This window comes from Mustela putorius, unplaced genomic scaffold, assembly GCF_011764305.1.
Source record: "Mustela putorius furo isolate JIRA1106 unplaced genomic scaffold, ASM1176430v1.1 tig00000698_pilon_pilon_pilon, whole genome shotgun sequence".
NCBI classification, from domain to species: Eukaryota; Metazoa; Chordata; class Mammalia; order Carnivora; family Mustelidae; genus Mustela; species Mustela putorius.
The window spans coordinates 4,777,660-4,789,818 of NW_025421449.1; the positions used below are offsets into that span (position 1 = coordinate 4,777,660).

The 12,159-nt window shown below is 38.7% G+C and overlaps 1 protein-coding gene across 7 annotated transcripts in view; it reads right to left on the minus strand.

Moving 5' to 3' along the window:
• The window catches only part of USP54 (ubiquitin specific peptidase 54), a 122,740-nt gene that overhangs the window by 93,984 nt on the left and 16,597 nt on the right, over positions 1-12,159 (minus strand). Inside the window, exon 1 of one of the 7 annotated variants that reach the window (XM_004769432.3) lies at positions 3,903-4,021. The exons of 5 other annotated variants lie outside the window; for them this stretch is intronic. The gene's annotated coding sequence lies outside the window, so the exon portion shown is untranslated. Of the gene's footprint in view, positions 1-219; positions 323-3,902; positions 4,022-12,159 lie in introns of those variants that run through there. One more of the 7 variants, XM_045083475.1, reaches the window with a different exon arrangement.

A 12,159-nucleotide genomic window follows, 5' to 3' on the forward strand; every position in this document is an offset into this window, starting at 1 on the left:
TAATCATTTTCCACTTCAGACTATTTAACTGTCTTTTCCTATAGGCGGAACTCTTTGGTAAGAACATATATCAATAATACTTGCCTATATTTGCATAGTATTTATAGTTTGCAAAGCATCTATGCCCACTTTCACGCACCACCACTCCACTCCAGGAAGGTCTCCAGGCTATATTCACACTCGTGGTAAGCACCCCATAGCACTGCATTAATCTCTTACCTTAACATTGTTCAGTGATCTGATGAATGTTGTGTCTTGCCCCAAAAGCTATAAGCTTCTTAATGTTAGGGATCATGCTGTATTAATCTTTGAGTCCCCAGGGCTTAATGTTGTATCTCGAATATTTTATATGTTTAATTAATATTTGATGGATGAATTAAAAACTATGAATTTTATAATCTTACATTTCTCAGCAGAGTTCTGGTTATGCTAAACATTTTAAATAGTGATGCTGGCTTTGTTGGTGTCACTATTTTAAATTGTCATTATTTAAAACAAATAATAAATATATTAAAATAAATTTTTGTTTAAAGATTTTTATTTATTTATTTGACAGAGACAGAAATCACAAGTAGGCAGAGAGGCAGGCAGAGAGAGAGGGAGAAGCAGGCTCCCCGCTGAGCAGAGAGCCCGATGCAGGGCTCTGATCCCAGGACCCTGAGATCATGACCTGAGCCAAAGACAGAGGCTTAACCCACTGAGATACCCAGGCGCCCCTTAAAATAAATTTAAAAAAAAAAATTAAAAGCACCCTGAATCAAGATGAGTGGGAAACCATCCCATAAATACACTTTGGGTAATATGTGTGTGCATGCATGTGTGTATTTATATTTATATTTATCTTAATACAGAGTGGTTTAGGGAATATTATTCCATTTTTACTAAGTACTCTCTACCTATGCACAGATAGGGCACACTAGAAGACATTAGAGCTTATTCATCTTTTTTTTTTTTTTTAAAGAATCCATTTATTATTTGACAGAGAAAGACACAGCAAGAGAGGGAACACAAGCAGAGGGAGTGGAAGAGGGAGAAGCGGGCTTCCCACTGAGCAAGGAGCCCAATATGGGGATTGATCCCAGGACCCTGGGATCATGACCTGAGCTGAAGGCAGCCACTTAACAACTGAGCCACGCAGGTGCCCCAGAACTTATCCATCCTTAATATCAGAAAGAAACATAAAGATTCTCTGAGGTTCAGCATGATAATACTTATATGACAATGCAGTCTCTATAAACTGTGTAAGTAGAAATTTGGTATATTTTAAATGCATTAGAAAAGGTTGTTCTTTAAATACTATTGATATATTATTTTAAAAAGCAAAATCTCCAGGCGCCTGGGTGGCTCAGTGGGTTTGGCCACTGCCTTCGGCTCGGGTTGTGATCTCAGGGTCCTGGGATTGAGTCCCACATTGGGCTCTCTGCTCAGTGGGGAGACTGCTTCCCTCTCTCTCTCTCTCTCTGCCTGCCTCTCTGTCTACTTGTGATCTCTCTCAAATAAATAAAATCTTTAAAAAAAAAAAAAGCAAAATCTCCTTTTCTCTTTTGTATATTTGATGTCCACATTAAAAAGATATAAAAATGTTAAAGTAGAGCAAATGGTGATGAATGGAATAAGAGAAATGAAGTGAGACCACTGATTCTATTTGACCTTTGAAATTCTAATAAGAGAATTCTACACTGAACTTCTCCTCTTATGAACTATAGCTTAAATATTTTAACTCATTAAATACTTACTGAGCCTACTTACTACTGTAAGCCAGATATAGTGCTAATATTTGAGGTACAAAGATGACTAAAATCAGGGGACCTTCAAAGGGTTCACTAATGAGAGGAAAAAAAAAACTGTAACAGAGATGTGAACAAAGGCCCTTGGAAAGTCTAAGTAAGGTTTTCCAAAGGATGTAATAACTTAATTGGGTTTTAACACTATTGTATAATAAAGAATTTGACTGGTCTGTGTGCCTGGTTCCTGTGAGGTAAGCCTCTAAACCTTTGGAATTTCCCAACTGATAGGAGTGTCTGTGTTATTTAAGGTGGGTTCTTCCAGCCACATTGGGTTTATGCTAACCAAGTGACTGACATTGGGCCCCTAGTTTCAAGATGAGGGATGCCCATTCTGGAAAGACCAACTATATGATTAAAGGATTGATGCACTGAGCCACATGATATTAGCTTGACCTTTGGGGAATATAAACAGGTTGAAGACAGAGTTCAAACATACAGCCAATGATTCAATCACTCCTGTCTACCTAATGAAATCCTAGTAAAAACTGTGAACACAGAGTTGGTGAGCTTCTCTGGTTAGTAATACACATCAATGTGCTGGGAAGGTGACACATCCTGAGGACACAGAAGCTTTGCTTTTGCGAATCTCCCAGACCTTGCCCTATGCATCTCTCCCTTTTGCTGGTTCAAATGTGTAACCTTTTGCTATAATAAAACTGTAATCCTAAGAACAGCACTTTCCTGAGTTCTACGAGTTGTTCTAGTGAATTATCAAATCTGAGGGGCTCAGAACTCCTGAATTTGGTCAGAAATACAGATGGCCTGGAGATTCCTGAACTTGTAGTTGGCATCTCAAATGCAGAAAGTCTTGTGAGGGACAATGCCCTTAACTGGCATAAATAGAGCTAATTCGGGGCGCCTAGGTGGCTCAGTGGGTTAAAGCCTCTGCCTTTGGCTCAGGTCATGATCCCAGAGTCCTGGGATCGAGCCCCACATCGGGCTCTCTGCTCCACAGGGAGCCTGCTTCCTCCTCTCTCTTTGCCAGTCTCTCTGCCTACTTGTGATCTCTGTTTGTAAAATAGATAAAAATCTTTAAAAATATATAAAATAAAAAAATAAATAGAGCTAATTCTCATTAATGTCAAAACTGCACTGCAAATACCCTACAGGAATTGGTTTAAAATATGGACTTACAAAATTACTCATCACAAAATACAGTACATAAAGAGGCACCTGGCTGGGCTCAGTTGGTTAAGTGACTGCCTTCAGCTCAAATCATGATCTTGGAGTCCTAGGATCGAGTCCTGCATCAGGCTTCCTGCTCAGCGGGGAGGTTGGCCTCTCCCTGTGACCCTCTCCCCTCTCATGCTCTCTCTCTCTCTCTCAGGTAAATAAAATCTTTAAAAAAAAAAAATACAGTACATTTAAATACAACGGAATGTTACAGAATGGCCTATCATAGCCACTAACTCAGGAAACAAACACGTAAGCCCTAGAGTGCTACTGTAGCCAAATGCCCCATCCCAAAGAACCTCAAGCAGACTGGACAAACTGAAGACACAGCTCCTGGATGGGTTTCCCAGAATGTTGCCAAACAAATTTGGATAAACTCACCCCAAGAGAAGTCACTAGCTCAAGAGATGAGGGCTTGGAAAAGAGAAAGGGAGAGATTTTCTTCAAGTGCTGGCAACTGGGGGAGGTGGCAGCCTCAAGCCTTACCAACCAGTATCTCTGCCAGCAAGATGAACACCTAGATTTTTACAGAGGGTGGTTAAGGGAGGCAGCATGAGAGAGCAGGCAGAGAGCACGTGATCATGGGTGAAGGTCCATACGTGTTCAATGGTAATTACAGGCAGGGAAGGGAATGTAGTGGGGTGTGGTCTTTTAGGCATTCTGTTGCTATCAAGGCTTTTCTGGTCTGCTGGTTGGAATGTTTTGGTCACTGCAAACATCTCTGTCAATGCATTAACAAAGTACCATAAAAAATAAACACAACAGGGTTTAGTTTGAACATGAATTAAGTGGTCTTGTCTATTTCTAGTTTTAACTGTCAGGGTTCTATAGTTGACCAAGAGGGCTTGCTGTCAGGAGCATGACTCAATCATAAAAAAATATGTTGTAGATGAATATTTACTGACATAAACACATAACATCATAAACACATAAACATCATACCCTTAAGCTCCAGATCCATTCTCTTCCCCTGAGGTCCAGACATGTACATTCAACTTTCTACTGAGTATCACCACTTGGTTGTCTACCAGGTATCTCGAACTTAACATGTCCTAAAGAAAAAAAAACTTAATTCTCACCAAGTACACCCCAGTCAGCTACTCCATACTCTTCCATATCTCAGTAAATAGTACTACCATTCACTCACTTGTTCTGGCTAAAGTTGGAGCCATGCTTGACTTCCTTGCTTCCCTAACATCTCACCAAACCATCAGCAAATCTTATGGGTGCTACTATCAAAACATATCCCTTCTTACCACCTCCGCTGTTACCATCCAAGACAAAGCCACCTCTATCTACTGCCTAGAATACTACTACAATAGCCTTCTATTCGGTCTCCCTTGCTTCCATTATAATCAGTCACTCTACACAGCAACTAGAATAATCTTTAATAAATCAGTGTAATTACATTGTCTTCCCGATACGTTCTGAATAAAATCTAGATTCCTTATTTTAAAATTCTCATGATCCAGCTTCTACTTCTCTTAACAATTTCATCTTTACTGCTCTTTGCCCTTTATTTTTCAAAGATTTCAAGTAACTTCTCATCTCAAGACTTCTTCACTTGCTAATCTCTCTCCTCTGAAAATCTATTCCCTAGCTCTTTCTATAGTCTGAACCTTCATTTCATTCTGGTCTTGACTTAAATATTACCCTCCTCAAAGGGACTTCCCTTCATCTAAAATTACTACCTATTTCAACTATACTTCAATGAAAAAATAAATTTTTAAAACTAAAATGACCACTTGCCACCCTATCTCTTTACCTTGCTTTATTTTGCTGTTGTTGTACTTAACACTACCAGATAGTACTTCTATCTAGTAGACAGAAGTACTGGTAGAAGAATACCTTCTCTATTAGAATGTAAGCTCCCTGAGGCAGACACTTTGTCAGTTTTGTTTGCTATGGCATCTCCAGAGTCTAGAACACTATGTGGATACACAGTGGGCAAGACATAAATACTTGTTGAAAGGTTAGAATGTTAGGTGAAAGGAGCAAATTTTAACAGTACTTTCAAAATTACTTTTCTTATGTAATTACTTCTTTCTTATATAATTATATAATTAAACAAAATGGAGGGGTGCCTGGGTGGCTCAGTGGGTTAGGCCTCTGCCTTCTCTCGGGTCATGGTCTCAGGGTCCTGGGATCGGGCCCCGCATCAGGCTCTCTGCTCAGCGTGGAGCCTGCTTCCCCCTCTCTCTCTGCCTGCCTCTCTGCCTACTTGTGATCTGTCAAATAAATAAATAAAATCTTTGGGGAAAAAAAGGAAAACAGAAGCCACTACATACACACACGTCAGTCCTCATTATTCATGGATTCTGTATGCACAAATTTGCCTACTTGTCAAAATACATTTGTCACCCCAAAATCAATATTTGCAGCAATTCTCTGGTCAATGGACATATACAGAATGGTAAAGATTTTGAGTTGCCTGAAATGCACACTCCCAATCAAGGTCAAACTAGACAATGAAATGCTTGGCCTTCTTGGTTCAGCTTTCATACTATTAAAAAAAGTCCTTTTTTGTGGTGTGGTGTTACATTCTTCATATTTTTGTATTCTTGGTTGGGTGATTCCTGTTCAAAATGACTTCCAAGCATAGAGCTAAAGTGCTATCCAGTGTTTCTAAGAAGGCTGTGATGTGCCTTCTGGATATAATACATGTTATATACATTCATTCAGGCATAAATTACAGGGCTATCTGTTGTGAGTTCAACATAAATAAATTAATAATATATATTAAATAACATGTCCTTAGGGTACCTGGGAGGCTCAGTCAAGCATCTGCCTTTGGCTCAGGTCATGATCCCAGAGTCCAAGGATCAAGTCCCACATCAGCCTCCCTTCTCAGCAGGAAGCCTGCTTCTCCCACTGCCCCTCCTCCCACTCTTGGACACTCGCTCACGCATGCACTGTCTCTCTCAAAAATATATTAAAAAAAAAAAAACTCTTCAAAAAAATAAAAAAAAAAAAGATCTCTTTAAACCACACACATAAAATGAATTTAGGGATTAATCAGTTAATGAAAATATAACCAGAGGTACACAGGAACCTAATCCGTATTTGTTCTAGGAGCAATAATTCAGTACTCATTCAGTGTTCACGATGATGTTATAGAACATACTACCACCAACAACGTGTGTGTGTGTGTGTGCGCGCGTGTGCGTGTGTGCATATTAAATTAAAAGGTCAGAGAGAGGACACCTCGGTGAGTCAGTGGGTTAAAGCCTCTGCCTTCGGCTCAGGTCATTATCCCAGGGTCCTGGGATGGAGTCCCGCATCAGGCTCTCTGCTCCGTGGGGAGCCTACTTCCTCTTCTCTCTCTGCCTGCTTCTCTACCTACTTGTGATCTCTGTCAAATAAATAAATAAAATCTTTAAAAAAAAAAAGGTCTAAGAGATTATATGTCATTATATCATATTAATATAGTTAATATAATCTTTGGGCAGGAATATTATAGGGTATTTACCTCTTATTTTTTCCTCATTTGTATTTTCTATTTTTTTTACAATAAAAATAATTTTTTGCTGGAAGAAAAAAAGAGTCACTTCTAACATTTTAAAATAAGAATTGTATTAGTAAACATCCTAGAGTAGCCAAAGGAATATAAAATAAAAATAGGATATGAACACTGATTTTTTTTTCAGTAATTAAAAGTATAAATTTATAGCTCTCCTCTTACCTTCTTAGCCTGAGTCTTCTTTTTTTATTATTATTATTTTTATTAACATATAATGTATTACTTGCCCCAGGGGTACAGGTCTGTGAATCATCAGGCTTACACACTTCACAGCACTCACATCACATACCCTCCCCAATGTCCATAACCTAACCACCCTCTCCTCAGCAACCCTCAGTTTGTTTTGTGAGATTGAGTCTCTTACCGTTTGTCTCCCTCCCGATCCCATCTTGTTTCATTTTTTCCTTCCCTACCCTCCAAACCCCCCTCTGTGCCTCTCAAATTCCTCCTATCAGGGAGATCATATAATTGTCTTTCTCTAATTGACATATTTCGCTCAGCCTAATACCCTCTAGTTTCATCCATGTCATTGCAAATGGCAAGATTTCATTTCTTTAGCCCGGTCTTCTAAATCAACCTCAGGGGCACCTGGGTGGCTCAGATGGTTAAGTGTCTACCTTTGGCTCAGGTCATGATCCCAGGGTCCTGGGATCAAATCCCATATCAGGCTCCCTGCTCCTTGGGGAGTCTGCTTCTGCCTCTCTCTCTCTCTCATATGTAAATAAATAAATAATTTTTTTAAAATTCTAAAATATCTGCATTAAATGGAAAGAAGTTATTTACAAAAGAAGCAAAAAAAAAAGTTCAATACTGACTCACTTATAAATAAATAAATAAATAAAACCTCAAATGTACAAATGCACATGTATTTTTATACACTTCTCCCTGAACAGACTATTCAAATACGAACAGTTTAAAACTCATTCATTTATAATTATAGAATCTTACGAGTAGAATCTTTAAAGAGCATATACTTAGCTTTCTAACCTAATGCAAGAACACTTTTTATAATCCTTTTTATAAGGGGTCACAGCCTCTGCCAGAATATGTTCAAGAACAGAGAGTACATTATCCCATAAGGCAGCAAATTTTTTTAGAAGATTTATTTATTTATTTGAGAGAGTATACACGTGCACACAAGCTGGGGGAAGAACAGAAGGAGCGAAATTTCAAGAAGAATTCCTGATGACTGGGGAGCCCCACACGGGGCTCAATCTCACAACCAATGAGGATCATGACCTGAGCTGAAACTAAAAGTCAGATGCTCAACCAAGCCCCCCTCACCCTAAGACAGATTCTAATTTACACTCACCATTCTAAGTTCAATCTCTGATCTAAAAGTAAGCAGATCTACTATCTCCTCTTTACATAAGCATTCCAAATATGTAAGACAAAATTCTTATGTTCCCTTAATCACCTCTTTCAGGCTAAATATTCTAGTATGACTATGACTCAGTGTGGTACACAACCTTATTTATGCCCTTGTGTAATCCCCACTCTTGGAATACAGGCTGGACCTGGTGATTTACTTGTAATAAACAGAATACAGGAAAGGTGATTGGGATGTCATTACCAAAATTAGGTTACAGACTTTGGCTTCTGTCTTCTTCACTGTCATGGAAGCCAGGTGTGGTGTTTTAAACTGCTCTGTGTTGAGTCCTACAAGGCAAGGAACCGAAAAAGGCCTCTAGCCAACAAACCAGCAACGAAGGAAGGCCCTCAGTCAATCAACCCATGAGGAACTGAGTCCTGCCAATAATCACATCAGAGAACTTGGAAGCAGATCCTCCCCCAGCTCAATCTTCAGAGGAAACCAAAACTTTAGCTAACAACCTGATTGCAAACTATGAGAGACACTCTTTGATTCCTCTTTTTTTTGTAATCAAAACTTAAGAACTGGGCGCCTGGGTGGCTCAGTGGGTTAAGCCGCTGCCTTCGGCTCAGGTCATGATCTCAGGGTCCTGGGATCGAGTCCCGCATCGGGCTCTCTGCTCAGCAGGGAGCCTGCTTCCTCCTCTCTCTCTCTCTGCCTGCCTCTCTGCCTACTCGTGATCTGTCTGTCAAATAAATAAATAAAATCTTTAAAAAAAAAAAAAAAACTTAAGAACTTTATTTTTTTCCACATTCAAATAAGTGAACTTCTTTCAATTATTAACATAGTATTAGTTTCAGAGGTAGAGGTCAGTAATTCATCACTTGCATAGAACACCCAGTGCCCATTACATCAAGTGCACTCTTTAATGTTCATCATCCAGTTACTCCATCTTCCCATCCCCCACCCCTCCAGTAATCCTGTTTGTTTCCTATGATTAAGTCTCTTACATTTTGTTTCCCTCTCTAATTTTGTCTTGTTTCATTTTTTTTGTCCCTTCCCCTATAACCCTCTATTTTGTTTTTGTTTTTTTTTTTCCCCCCCAAAGGTTTTACTTACTTATTTGAGAGAGAGAGAAAGAGCATGAGCAGGGTGAGGGGCAGAAGGAGAAGCAGACTCCCCACTGCACAGGCTTGATCCTGGGACTCTAGGATCATGACCTGAGCCAAATGCAGATGTTTAACCAGCTGAGCCATCAAGGCACCCCTGTTTTGTTTCTTAAATTCCTCATATAAGATCATATGATGTCTTTCTGATTGACTTATTTCGCTTAGCATAGTACCTTCTAGTTCCATTCACATCAATGCAAATGGCAAGATTTCATTTTTTGATGGCTGAGTTTTATTCCAGTGTATGCGGGCATATGTGTATATGTGTGTGTGTGTATGTGTACAAACACACCATATCTTCTTTATCCATTTATCTTTTGAAGGACAGCTGGGCTCTTTCCATAGTTTATCTATTGTGGACATTGCTGCTATAAAGACTGGGGTGCAAGTGTCCCTTTGGATCATTACATTTGTATCTTTGGAGTAAATACCTAGTAGTGCAATTGCTGGGTCATAGGGTAGCACACACCTTGAATCCTGACCCATAGAAACATGAGATAACAAATATGTATTGTTTTTGTTTTTATTTTGTTTTTGTTTTAAGATTTTATTTATTTATTTGACAGAGATCACAAGTAGGCAGAGAGGCAGGCGGGGCGGGTGGGAGAGAAGCAGGCTCCTCGCTGAGCAGAGAGCCCGATGTGGGGCTCGATCCCGGGACTCTGGGATCATGACCTGAGCCGAAGGCAGAGGCTTTAACCCACTGAGCCACCCAGGTGCCCCCAAATATTAATTGTTTTAAGTCATTAAATTTTGAGGTAATTTGTTATGCAGCAATAGATAAGTAACCTAGCAATTTCACCTCTCATCATAGCTTAGAAAAATTCTCACACATATCTTTATTAGAGGAAAACAAAAACAATCTAAATGCTCATCAAAAGAAAATACAATATATTACAATCTTAAGATTTATTGCTATGTAGCATTCAAAAATGAACTAGATCTATTTAAACTAGATCTATTCAATCTCAATATAATGCTAAGGGGAAAAGTTGTAGAGTTATCCCTAAAATAGTCCACTTATGTAAAAATTCTCTTTAAGTTTTTATCTTTTTAAGTAATCTCTACATCAAACATGGGGCTTGAACTCTGAACCCCAAGATCAAGAGTTGCATGCTCTACTGACTGAGCAGCCAGGCACCCCCATTCATATAAAATTTTTATTTTTTTTATTTTAAAATATTTTTTTTAAGATTTTATTCATTCATTTGAGAGCAAGAGAGAGCATGAGAGGGGAGAGGGTCACAGGGAGAAGAAGACTCCCTGCCAAGCAGGGAGCCCGATGTGGGACTCGATCCCAGGACTCCAGGATCATGACCTGAACCAAAGGCAGTTACTTAACCAACTGAGCTCCCAGGAGCCCCTTATTTTTAAATATTTTAAAGTAATCTCTATACCCAACATGGGGATCAACTAGAGATCAAGAGTCACATGCTGTATGCTCTATTGAGTGAGCCAGCCAGGCACTCCCATTTATGTAAAATTTCCAAAACACATAAAGCACTACTATACATTAGATGTGGATACATTTTATACATACACAAAATTATAAGAAATGGATTGCATTTCTACTTAAATATATTAATTAAATAATTTACCTCCACACCCTTCTAATTTAATTCTCCACCAAAAATAAGAGTAAAGGAATACAAAAGGTAAAAATCCATAAAGACAAAGTAACTGAAAACAGGGGAAGAATTTACACAAAATTTTAGAAGCTGGAAAGCAGATAAATGTGCGGTAATTGATTAACATACCAGAGAAAGAACCAGAGGGTAAATGTTGGCAAACAAAAGCATACATACTCCTACTACAGAACCCAGGGAAGGCTCAGGATTGGCACCCTTTGCAGGAGGGAATGTGGGGTGGAACTTAAAAATGGAAAAGCAATTAAAAAATGTGTATAAGAAGTTAAATGGGGTGCCTGGGTGGCTCAGTTGGTTAATCAACTGCCTTCTGCGTTTTGGGCTCCCAGCTCCATGTGGAATCTGCTTCTCCCTCTGACCTTCTCCCCTCTCATGCTCTCTCTTACTCGCTCTCACTCTGAAATAAATATATTTTTATCTAAATTTAAAATTCAATTTTTAAGTTAAAACTTAAAATTTAAAAATTTCAATCTTAAAAAAGCACATGGAAATTAAGTTAAAGTCTATATACTAAATGGGGAGATCCCCCATCCCTCTTCTCCCTCTCAGCACCAAACCACTTGTAGTCAGACACCAAGCTCCCCCAGCAAGAAACTAGAGGACTTCCATCTGGGAAAATTAACAGGCCCAAAAGAATACCTATAAATACATACAGCTGATGGTACTCAAATGGGGATGGGGGGGTGGAGCCTGAAGGAGACCGACAATCCAGAGAATATAAGAAAACTTAAAAATCTAAAATGTATTTCTCAGAAAGGTAAGATTTTGCATCTCTAAACCAAGAAATAATACAAAGTCCAATGGAAGATTTGAAAGACAAATTTAAGGACATCTCCCAACATGTAAAATATCAAGACAAAGGACGCCTGGGTAGCTCAGTTGGTTAAAATATAAAGACAAAGAAACGGAAAAGATAATGGATTAAAAAACAGAGAATCAATTCAGGCTTTCCAGAAAAAAGAGAAGAAGAAAATATCAAAGAAAAAGTACAAAAAATATCCCAGATTTTAAGATCATGAGTTTTCAATTTAAAGGAATCACAAAGCCCCTACCATAATGAATTTAAAAATCCACACTATGGCACAAATAATTCTAAACTGTAGAACACTAGGAATAAAGAGAAAATTCTGTAAGTATCTAGAGAGAAGGAAAAAAAGGTATCATACAAAGGAATGAAATCAGAATGACATCAGGTTGCACAACAATATAAATGTACTTAATGCCACAGAAGCATACACTTAAAAATGGTTCAAATGGTAAGCTTTATGTTATGTATATTTAACCAAAAAAAGTGTTTAAAAACAAGAATGATGGAGGGTACCTGGGTGGCTCAGTCAGATAAGTATCCGACTCTTTATTTCAGCTCTGGTCTTGATCTCAGAATCATGAGTTCCAGCTCCATATACTGGGCACAGAGCCTACTTTAAAAAAAATAATAATAACGGAGTACCTCAATGGTCAGATCCCAATTCCTTCATAAGAATTAGTGCATACAGGGGCACCTGAGTGGCTCAGTCAGTTAAGTGTCTGCCTTCAGCTCAGGTCATGATCC